At 36.3% G+C, this 12757-nt stretch overlaps 1 pseudogene; it reads left to right on the top strand.

Moving 5' to 3' along the window:
- Positions 1–6872: 6872 nt before the first annotated feature.
- On the top strand, positions 6873–12668 carry LOC108395309 (olfactory receptor 2T29-like; annotated as a pseudogene).
- The last annotated feature ends 89 nt before the right edge of the window (positions 12669–12757 follow it).

Raw genomic sequence — 12757 nt, 5'->3', positions numbered from 1 at the left:
AGGCCAGATCCTCTACCAGCAAAAGATTACAGTTCTCTGAAACTCTGCTTTTGGTGATTTCTGCTTTTGTTTCTGAGAAACATTTTAAATTTTGAAGTTCCATTCATATATATTTACTTTTGTTGCTTGTACTTTTTGTGTCATGTCCCTTAAACCTATTTCAATAAACTTTTCCTCTTTGCTTTTTCCATGAGTTTTAATAATGTCATCTCTTACATTTAAGTACATAATCCATTTCTAGTTATTTACAGAGTGGTGCGTGATAAGCGTGTGATTTCCATGTTTTTGCATCTGGATATCCAGTTTCCTCAGCACCTTTATTTAAAAGAATATATTTTCCAACTGAGTATTCTTGGCTCCTTTTTTCAAATATTAGGTGATTTATCTCTGGGCTCTCTATTCTGTTATTCTGTTCTATTGGTGCTTATGTCTTCTTTCATGACAGTGCCATAGTGTTTTAATTTACATATCTTTGAAATATAGGTTGAAATCGGGAAGCCTAGTGTCCAGCTTTTTTTTTTAATGGATTGCTTTGGTTATTTAGGGTTTTTTGTGTTTCCACTCTATTTTTAAGATTGTTTTTTGTGTATCTGTGAAACATGTCATTGGAATTTTGGTAGGGATAGCATTGTATTCTAGCTTTTAACAATAACAGTTGTTCCCATCAATGAACATGGGATATCTTTGCATTAATTTCAGTTTATCTAATTTCCTTCATCAATGTCTTCATTGTATAGGTATTTCATTCCTGGCTAAAATTATTCCTAAGCAGAAAAACCTAACTGTACATCTATAGATGAACATATAAAGAATATTTTGGACATATAAAGAAATATAATTCAGCCACAGAAGAGAATATCCTCCTATTTGCAACAACATGGAAGAAACTTGGAGGCATCATTCTATGTGAAATAGGTCAAAGAGACAAATACAAATGCTGTATGACCTTATTTAATGGGGAATAAAAAAAACTTGTAGAAACACAGCAGATAGGTGTTTGCCATGTGCAGGGTAATGAGTGATGATGGTCACAGTCCACAAACTTCCAGTTAAAAGGATAGTAAGTTCTTGGGGTGTATGTAGAGCCTGATGACTATAATTAACCATGTATATTGTATAACTGAAAGCTGTACAAGGCTAGAACTTAAAACTTCACTTCTAAGAAAGAATAGTAACGGGGAAGTATACATATGTTAACTAACCATATTATAGTAATAATTTTGAATACATACATATAATCACTATGTTGTACTTGCTAAAGTTATACAATATTACATGTCAATTATATCTTAAAAAGTGGGAAAATGTTGAAAACACTAAAATAAATTTATTTCTGAAATATTTAATTTTTGGTGCTATTGTAAATGGGATTGTTACTTATTTTCAGTTAGTTTAATATTAACATATAGAAATGCAACTGATTTTTGTATATTGATTTCATATTCTAAACTTTTACTGAATTTCTTATGAGATGAAACTTTTTTGGGGGGTCTTTAAGATTTTTTATACATAACAATGTATGTTAAAAAAACAATTTTATCTTTTTCTGACTCTGAAGACTTTGTTTTTCCTATGTAATTGCTCTGGCTAACACAACCAGTACTATACTGAATAGGACAGGTGAGACTGGGCACTTTTGACTTGTTCTTGTTAGAGGAAAATATTTCAACTTTTACTGTTGACTATGACATTGGCTGTAAGTTTACATTATATTCCCTTTATTATGTTGGTATATATTACTTGTATATGCAAATTATTGAGAATTTTTAGCATGAAAATTCACTGGGATTTAAATGTTTTATATGCATTGTGATGATCACTTTTAAAATTTCATACTATTTATGTGGTGCATCATATTGGTTAATTTGTGTATATTGTTGCATCCTTGAAATCCAAAGACAAATCTCTCTTAATCACTGTGTATGATCCTTTTAATGTGTTGTTGAAATCAGTTGCTAGTATCTTGCTGAAAATTTTTTGCATCTATATTCTTCAAGCATTTTGGCATGCATTTTTATCTTATAATATTCTACTATGGTATTGTTACAAGGGTAGTTCTGTTTTTGTAAAACAAATTTGGGAGTGCTTTATCTTCAGTTTTTAAGAAGAGTTTGAGAATAATTGACATTAATTATGTTTTAAATGAGAGAATTAATCTATGAAACAGTATGATCCTTGACCTTTCTTTGTGGGGTGTTTCTGGTCACTGATTCAATATCTCTCCTATCAGAGTCTTCAGATTTCTATTTCTTCATGATTTAGACATGGTATGCCATATGTTTTGAGGAGCTTATCTTGTATATGAGAAATTTATCCTTTTTTTTTTAGGCTGTCTAATTTGTTGCCATCTAAATTATCACAGTAGTCTCTAATGAGTCTACGTATTTTGTGGTATTAGTGGTAATGCCTCCTATTTCAGTCATTATTTTACTAATTCATGTCCTCTCTCTTTTCTCTTACTAAGCTAGCTAAAGGATACTCAATTTTGCTTATCTTTTTAATAAATATGCTCTTCATTTCATTGACTTTTTTAAGCCTCTGTTCCAGTAATTTCTGCTCTGAACTTTACTTCCTTTCTTCCAACTTTAGACTTAGTTTCTGATTTATCTAGTTCTACATTCTTCTTTCTGAATGTAGACAGACTTTCATTAGTACAAAAATCCCTCTGCGTACTGCCTTTTCTGCTGCTAACAATTTTGCTATGGTTTGTTTACACTTTAAACTTAAATATCCAGTGTGGTGACTATAGTTTAAAATATTGTATTGTATACTTGAAAGTTCCAAGGAGAGGAGAGCTATAATGTTCTCATCATAACAATGAAAACAAAATGCAAATTATGTCAGTTGAAGGATACATTAACTAACCTTACTGTAGTAAAATTTTTGCAATATAACCTCATACCAAATAATCACATTATGCATACTAAACTTGTATAAAGTTTTATGTCACTGTATCTCACTAAAACTGTAAAACACTTTTAAAATAAAAAGGATTTGAAAATGTTGAAAAAAAATAAACAGAAGAAATATTAAATTAACATAGAGTTTATGTGAATAACAGAAGGTATATAATCAGTAATCTAATGAACACTCATCAAGACAAAGATGGATAGATGGTTTCACTTTTAGTTTCAAATACAGTACTAATAAGTTGTATTCTTTTTGACAAACCAATTGAACTATTAGTTTCAGCTTTTATATCAGTGAAAGATAAGAAGAATAAGAAAAAAACAGTATTTCACAAATTTTCATTCAGCTTTAATGAGAAAAATTCTATATATTTATGTATCTTTGTATATATAGTCACACATACATAAAAAGTATATTTTGTAAAATGAAAATGCTCTATGGATTTAACTCAATTTCATAGGTGAGATTTTATTAGTGATGGGATTTGTGATTATTGTTACTATAGGTTAAGATTTTGATACATATTAAGATTAACAATAAAAGGAGTTCTTTTAAAGATATCAGACAAAAAAATGCAAGGGTAGAATATCCTTGAGTTTCTTTAGGTCTCTTAATTGCATTCCTCTTTCTAGGTCTCAGAGGGGATTTATCAAAAGAAAAACCATTCACTCAGTCAGCATAATAAAACCAGGCATGATGTCGCTCTCCTACTTCTCTTTGTGCACTTAACCTGGACACGCTTCCTTCAGCCCATCTGGGTGAGATGAGCAACATCATCTGATGGAGGGTTAGCCAGAAAAACAGAAAGAACTGTGAGATCAAAGGGTAATTATTGTTTTGACTTATTCTTCTCTTCTGATACATTCTACGAGTTGCCAAAAATATTTCCTCAAATTTTTACCTATCATCTGTTTTTAAGAAGAAAGGCAAATGTACTTTTCTTCTTAATATCTTCATGCAACATGTATTTACAGCAACATATTAGGAAATGAGCTTTCGTTTTCCGAGTATTTTGGACAAAAGAATACATATCCTTCCTCCTTTATTGGATGATGCTTTTTACTCTCCTTAGACTGAAATTTTACAACAGATGTACTGATTTACTTTGAGTGGGGACAATTTCTTAAGGTTAAAAAATGCTAAAAAAGTATCTCCTTCATATTTCTGTTTCCCTAAAGAAATGGACAGTGTGTGCCTTCACCAATGTTGTTTACTGTGGAGGGAAGACTGTTTCCCCAAGAATTCTGAGGCAGAGTCACAGCCTTTGGGTTAAACTCTTGGACTGAGACACAGGTTTTTAACTCCACTTAGTTGCATGGTGTCAGGCAGACCCTGAGATGCTGAATCTTTTAATGTGGAAAAGGAGAAAATTAGGAGTAGGTACTTCACAGAAGCTCTTGGGAAAGAAGTGTAGTAAAACAGTTGAGTAGTTGCTTCAAATAACATTTGATATTCTACCAGAACTCAGTGATTTCCCAATTAAACATGCACTAAATTGTTTACATGAAACTGTAGGAATTACACTAGCAGAAATAAGCAAGTATGTGGGAGAAACAGCCGCCATACCTGATACAGTGTGTTCCTCACTTGCCTGTTGGTCCAGGTGGGCTGCTTACTGTGGCTCAATGACAGTTACCCCAGTTACCAGACTATAGCGGAGGTTTCCCTGGCACTTGCCACGCGCCTCCCTGGTCTTCCTCCGTTCACTCTGCAAGCAGTTTGAAGGTGTTCACTCGGACTGTACACTGAGCTGGTCCTTGCTTCCCTTTGGCTGCATGTGTAGACTTGGTCAGCAGGTATGTTTTGATATTTATCTCTGTTTTTAAATTATGCACAGAGCTCAGAATCCATCTACTAGTAAGGATGGGGTTTCACAGAAAGGTTATAATTTTTTAGTGTAATGTATCCCAGATTTGTTAGATATTTATATAAAGAAATCAAAATCCCTTACAGTATTCTCTACTGCTTTGGCACCATAGACCTGGGAATGTTAGTAAACTGAATATTGGAATTATTATAAGAAAATAAAATGTATTTGAAATTTGGAAATTCCTTCTGAAATATCCCCTCATCATTGCTATCTCTAAATTCTTCCCATAAAGAAGTGCCAAATATTTCCTTCCTGCTAGTAAAGACTTTTGAAATTTAACTTTTGTCATATCACAAATTGAAAACCTGCAAATGTTTTATCTTTGTAAGAGAAAAGGTAGATGAAGCTATTACTGATTGATTCTCTTAAGAAAAGCCAGAGGTTATGTGCGTCCCTTATTTACTTATTTATTTATTTATTTATTTATCTATTTTGTAGGCATTCAAAAATTCCCCACTAAGTCACATTTATATATTTGTCCCTAAATAGACAGCAACCTCCTTAAGTGCAACCAAGTTTAGCTTGTGTTTGATCTTCAGCGTCTGTAACACAGAGGCGGGGCGTGCGCAGTCAGGGGAGGGTCGGCAGCGGTGCGCAGTCTGCCTCTGCGTCTCCGTTTCCATGAAACATTAATTGCTGTGTGAGTTACAGGAGGTAACATTCGAGAAAAAATGAGAGCCTCGTCTTACAATTTGGCAGTAACACTCTAAATCCTATTTATTCTCCCCTGAGATTTAGAGGAAATGGCGGAAGATTTCAGAGGATTAATTTCAACTTGAAAAAATGTGTACTAAATAGAAACGAGAAACATTTCTACATAAAGGCTCTGCTTAATCAGGTTTAAATAAGAAAAATATGTTTAAATCTGTATTCATATTTGTTTAAACATTTAATTAAATTTTATATGTTTGTATAATATAATTATATGTATATATACAAAGTTTATGTATAACATATGTATGTATAAAACACACACTCCTAAGTTGCTTAGGAACACAGAAATGACCAAATCCAAATTCTGAAATATATAAATAGGGATTAAACTGGTGAACTGAGACAATGTATCTTGTATCAGCAGACATAGCCACCATATCCTACATAGATTATACACAATTATTACTGTAGATATTAACTTTATAAACTAGCAGTATACATTATGTTTATTCACATATAACTCCTAATATTCTAAACATTCTCACTCTTTTACCTCACTTAATCTTAAATACACTTGCAATTAAACATTATTACCCTCTTTTTATGTGGAATGGGCAGAGGAATAGTATCTAGAAGACAAACTAGACCCATAAGCATAGTCCAGTTTCAGAGTTTGGGCTCCTAATATCGTGCACCTAGGATAGGTAGGGGGCTGGTGGTTGTGAGGATCCCCACCGGCTTCCTGTGCTATGTAACCCACTCCACCCAACCCCAGTGCCTCACAGGGTGGCCCAGACCAAAGGGAAACATGGGTTCAACTGTTTCATATGCATTTTCCCAAAATTGTGTTTTAGCTAGCTTTTGAATCTTTTTTGTTTTAGTTGATGCATAATTGATATATATTATTATATTAGTTTCAAGTGTACAATGTGATGATTTGATATTTGTATACAGTATGAAATAAAATATTTCTTATATGGAATATACCTTGAAGAGTTTTTAAGATACCAGTGGGATTCTTAAACAAGGTATTTTAATAAAATTCTGAGTGTTATAACAAAGATTTTAGAATAACATGTATCTTTTTTCAGGGATCCATTTATTGTGTTTGAATAGGGCAGAATGACAATGCAAATTTCATACTTGTCTATAAAGGACACTACATCTTCAGATAATCTCATGACCTCAACTTGTGGCAGCCTCACCATAAGTTACCAATTCTTTTGACCCACAGTTGTGAATTGCTACTTTTCTGGTCAGTTAGTAGAATTCCAGGTACTTTGTAAGTTCCAGATCTGGAGGCCATGGGATTTCCTCCAGTTAGCATATTTGGGTTGGTACACACATACACACACTCACTAAATGTTTATTTCAGAGGGTAGTTTCTAATGATTGGTCCACTAACCCTAATGCCTTCCTTCATGGGCCAGGCAAAATCATGGAGGACACCACCTGGATGGCCAACCACTCAGGAAGGTCAGAGTTCATCCTGGTGGGAATCTTCAGTCAATCCAAACACCCAGCAATCCTTGGCGTGGTCATTTTTGTGGTTTTCCTGATGGCCTTGTCTGGAAACACCATCCTAATCCTTCTGATATGCTCTGATGCCCGGCTCCACACCCCCATGTACTTTTTCATCAACCATTGTCTCTCATGGATGTAATGTACATTTCTGTCACTGTGACCAAGATGCTCGTGGACCAGGTCACGGGTGTAAACACGATCTCAGCCCCTGGATGTGGGATGCAGATGTTCCTCTACTTGACACTATGTGGGTCGGAATTTTTCCTCTTGGCTGCCATGGCCTATGACCGCTAAGCAGCCATCAGCCATCCTCTCCGTTACCCTGTCCTCATGAACCACAGGGTGTGTGTCCTTCTGGCATCTGGCTGCTGGCTTCTGGGATCAGTGGATGGCTTCTTGTTCACTCCCATCACCATGATCTTCCCCTTCTGTGGATCCCGGGAGATCCATCATTTCTTCTGTGAGGTCCCTGCTGTGATGAAGCTCTCCTGCTCAGACACTTCCATGTATGAGACACTCATGTACCTCTGCTGCATCCTCATGCTGCTCATCCTGTGACCATCATTTCAGGCTCCTATGGTTTCATCCTCCTCACCATCCACAGGATGAACTTGGCAGAGGGCCGGAGGAAGGCCTTTGCCACCTGCTCCTCCCACATGACTGTGGTCACCCTCTTCTATGGGGCTGCCGTCTACACCTACATGCTCCCCAGCTCCTCCCACACCCCTGAGAAGGACATGGTGGTGTCTGTCTTTTACACCATACTCACTCCTGTGCTAAACCCTTTAATCTATAGTCTAAGGAATAAATATGTTATGGGGGCTCTGAAGAAAATGTTGAATGTGGGACCTGTCTTTCAAGAAACCATAAATTAAGAAAATTTAATATTGCTTTTCCTTTCTCTAAATATCATACATTTAGAATCTTATGTCAACACTCTTCTTTAGACTTTCATAGCATGATGCCTCATCAGTTTTTCATACATCTTTTAAAAATTGTATCCCTCTACTTAGAAAGTTTCAATTTTGAAAATTTCTCCTTGTCTTTCTTTCTCCTTTGTAACTCTTTAAGATATATTGTACAAGCATATTGTATTTGTTCTATTTTTACTGAAGTTAATAACTGCACTCTGAATCTATAGAAAAAACATCCATATTTTCAGAAAACACCTAAAACATTTATTTAGAAGAGAAAGTCATGCAAAGCTGTGAAATTTATTTAAATTGGAAAGAGGAAAAGAGATGACATGAATGAGAAGCAGTGTTAAAAATCAGTGTTTCTAGGTCAAAAGTGTATGGGCTTCATACAATGCATACCCATGCTACTTTTCTGTGTATATAAAGTTATTCCACATAAATATTTAAAATATCAGTTTTCCTGCTTTTTGAATACATTCTCTTCTTTTTTGAATTTGTGTTATGTTTGTGCAGTGTGACATAATTCTTAGGAAACATGTTCATTTCAATGTGTCTAATGATTTCTGAGACAGTTCTGGCATCTTCCCAACTTTATATGGGCTACCTTTTTTCATACAATCCAAACCTCAATGCATTTAGTAGCAATTAATTTTTTCCAGCAAGAGGTAGGTTTAGGATCTTGAATTCCATAAGGAACTGTGGGAAAACTGTAAGCTAAGAGTGGAAGAAAGATTTACGGCGGTTTCCTTCCAGGAGGTAGCACCTGAGCTGGCTTTCAAAGTATATATTTACTAGAAAAAAAACATAGGACTATCAATTATCTAAGTTAATTTATTCAATAAATATTTCTTATTCTATATTAAATTCAAAATAATAGCCAAATGAAATTAAAATCTGAATCTACTTGGTTGTGGTACCCAAGGAATTTTAACCTGTAGTTGCAGTTTTATATTACACAAATAAGTATTATAAAATATATGCTATCACTAGATGCTCATGTGGAAATTGTACAGGTCACAATGGCACCTCAGTTCTGTCTGTGACCTAAGAGTATTATCAAACAAGGGGGATGATAGCAGTGCCTGGAAAACAATACTGATTCGGGACTGGATGTTACCGTCAGATGACTAGAGAAGGGTGGGGAATGGGGAACTCACTCAGAGACAAGATCTAGAGAAAATATGAAGCATGAAGGACAGATGGTTGACCAAGCAGGAAACCTAAATATCCCAATGGCTTTTCATTTCCTACTGCACTTTATGTTCTCATTTCTTGCCCTTCTGTGACTGAGAGTTTTATAAACAGTAGTGAAATGACCAGATTGGAATCTTAGTAATGTTAAATTGATGGAAATCAAGTGGAGAAGTGAATGCTGGAGGCTAGGAGATCAGGTGAGTGTGGGTAATGAAATTAGCGGTGTTGATCTGAGTGGGTTGGACCACATGCCTGAGCACCAGGAAGTCCTGGGGGGAGCAGTATTTGGAGTGTGTGGGGCCTTGTTGAGCCCGTTTACAAAAAGCCACAGATGTGGTTGCTCTCCATGTTCCTATGTATTGGGTCCAATTTGTAAAGAATCAGATGGTTTCCCTTTTCCTTTTGACACACTTGATTATGTCATGACTGTAAATTAAAACTCATGCAGTCTTTAGGAAACAATGTTGAAAAACAAATTTCCAATATTTTTATCATAGTAAAATGAATGATACAATATGCATGCTATAAATTTTGAGTGATTGATAATTGTATACCTCAGCCCTCACTTTGCTGGACGATAATTATACACACACTTGATGGTTCCACTTTAAATGTCCTAGGACATGGGGAGCAAAATAGAACAAATAAAACAAAAAGTGGAGTGGAGCTATATTTTTTCAAAAATTTTTTCCAAATTTTTTTTAGATTGCTCTGTTTCAAACCAAAAAGTTTACTTAAGTGTGCTTTTAGAATGATTATTTTTAGACAATGTGTTCAAAATTTACTTTTTTTCATTATCTGTAATAATAACAATTTACATGAACTATTTGCATGGAAAAATATTTGAAAAATTATATATAGAGTCTAATATTTAGAATTCTTAGGGAGGAATGATTGCTTCTGGAAAGTTCTTCTATGTAGAGTTAAAACCTGAAAAAGAAGGGCTCCAGGCACTCAATCGCTCTTGCTTACAGTGCCAAATAACTAGCTGTGCACTGAAGTAGTGCACACTTTCAAGCTTCTTACTTATTCATGCGTTTATGACAGTGATGCCACCACCATTTGGACTAATTGAGCATTCAATAACATGGTAACAAGACGTCAGGTTTCTATACCCTCCAGAGCACATTAAAGACTGTGATTGAAATTCTTTATCCAAATTTAAGAATTAAACAAGACAGATTAGGTAACAACATTTTTCATAAATTTTCTGCTTTCTTAAATGTGTTTGAAAGATAAAACTTGAAAAAATAGAATAAACAAAACCATTTCCCAGGGATTTCTTAAAAATAAGACTTATTTAACTTAAATACATAGGTTCAATAGGCATTTAAAATAGTTATAATTGCCTCTTCCCCCTCTTAGATTATTATTCATAAACAAATTATTTCTGTACTGTTAGACGCTGAGTTTAGAAAGCATAAGCCTCTACTGTCCAGGAACCCTGAATTATATAATTCAAACTTCTTTTTAAAAAAGAAAATTAAGCATGGGACTACAACATGCTTTTTCCACTCAGCATGCTAGTTTTGGTGTCTTACCAATTTGGTGCTTGAAGACTGGATCATAATCTATAGGGTGGATATGTCAGTGATTTTTAAATAAATAGGCTATTGATGAACTTAGTGGTACTGTATTTAAGAGTTGATAAGCATTATTTGAAAGGTGAGTGTCTAGAACAGGTGTGTACATCACATATATGATTACTTCTGTAGACAGATTCCCAGAAGGGTATTATTGGTTCAAACGGTAAAGGATTTTAAATTTTGCTACAAAGTGTTAATTCTCATGCGATGTAATACTTGACTAATTTAGCTCCCACCATCTGAGAAGGAAAAGCTTCTCCTTGTCTTCTACTTGTCCCTCTGCCTTCTGGATGGTTTGCTCACTGAGAAACCCCAGCAGGTGACCAGCAGGTAGGAGCAGACTGAGGTCTGTGCTGGAGGTGGCTGAGTCCCTCCACTTGCAGCCCAGGTCTCACAGTGGTCATCCCCCTGCAACTTCAGCTGCTATGGATCCTGGAAACCCCTGTGCCTCCAGTTGCAGCCTTTCATTGATGCCTTTGGGTCATTCTCTATCCTCTGATGAAAATCCTTAACCCTGCCCACTTCTTTGTGACCTGAATCCTGATGTAATTAAGGCAGGTGTAAGTCAGACACAGGCAGGTAGAGCTCAAGGTTCTGATAAGACACAGGCAGAAGAGAACTAGGGTCCAGGCTTCTCAACAAAGATGACTCATCCTGGGCATCTGGGAAAATCAGCCTGAGGAAAAGAGAAAGGTTTTCTTTCCTTTGATCCCAGCTTGGCCATAACAACAGCCCCTAGCAGCGACTCCTGCCACTCGCATGGTTCACTCCTTGTTTGGGCTTATAAACCTTAAAAAGTGCAGCCCCGGCAGCATCCCTCCTTGGAGCCCCTCCTGAAAAGTGTTAGCTTTCCTTTCTTCTGCACTCCTCATCTTGTCTGCTGGCTTCATTCTTTGCCACCTCCAAGACATGATCCTGGGAAGGAACAGCATCTCAGCCAGTAACAGCATTGGTGGCTCATCCAGGATGCCATTTGAAGGGTGGGTATCAGATGCAACCAGCATATTTCTTTCACTTTCCTTATAGTGGCACGCCATCAGTCATATAGAAAAGTGACTACCACGGCTGCTGATCTCAGACCTTGGGTGTTAGGTTCCTCTGAGTCCTCCTCCATCGTTTCCCCATCTCCCCTCAGCAGTCAGGAAGGTCAGCCCAGTGGGGGCCAGAATTCTCTTTTGAAGTCCTTCTTGGATGTGAGGGATGAGGGAAGCAGGACCTTTCCTTAATTCCATTCCACAGTCTTCAACAACTGGGACCAATGCATCAACTCCATTGTGGTAAAAAGCTTTAAAAGATCCTTGCATTTACTCTCTAGAGGACTTGTGCCAGGGGGATGATCATCAAAAAGCCTCCACAGGGATCTGGACGATGCTGCGGTTGTGGCTGCATCCAGCCCACCGTCTCCTGGACTTGCCATAGGAATGAGGAGGGAGATGTCTAGGCTGGCATGTGCATACAGTGAGATAACGAATTTGACCGGATCTGTACTGTTGGAACTCAACCAGGAGTTGGGAGGGGTGCAAGTTGTAGCACTCCAAAATCTCATGACTATAGACTATCTACGGTTAAAAGAACATATGGGATGTGAACAGATCCCAGAAATGGGCTGCTTTAATTTGTCTGATTGTTCAAGTACAGTTGGACAATATCCATCATATCATAGATAAATTTTCGCAAATGCCTAGGGTGCCTAAATGGTTTTCTTGGCTTCACTGGAGATGGATGGTAATTATAGATTTGTTTTGTTTATGTCACCGTATTCCTATTATGTTAATATGTGTGTGTGCAAATTAGTAGTTTAAAACCTATACATACTTAAGGTACTCTACAAGAAGATATGTCAAAGAAATAATCAATCCTCCCATGTTTCCTTCCATATGCTACCTCTATAGCTTTTCTTCTTCCTTCCTAATTACAACCCTTAAATAGAATTCGTGCCTCATATCGAATTTACTGAGTATCATAATTCCTCCAGGTGGTAAAGATACCTCGAGACAAGTGCTGGGCATAGAAGCCACAGGGCATAAATCTCCAAAGAAGTAAAAAGCTAACCTTTTCAAACAATATGGCTTCTCTCTCACTTACCAACTTTACATTTCCCT

Source organism: Manis javanica, chromosome 14 (genome assembly GCF_040802235.1).
Source record: "Manis javanica isolate MJ-LG chromosome 14, MJ_LKY, whole genome shotgun sequence".
Lineage (NCBI taxonomy): Eukaryota > Metazoa > Chordata > Mammalia > Pholidota > Manidae > Manis > Manis javanica.
The sequence above is the reverse complement of the archived record's forward strand: the minus strand, read 5'-3'. Positions and strand labels throughout refer to the sequence as shown.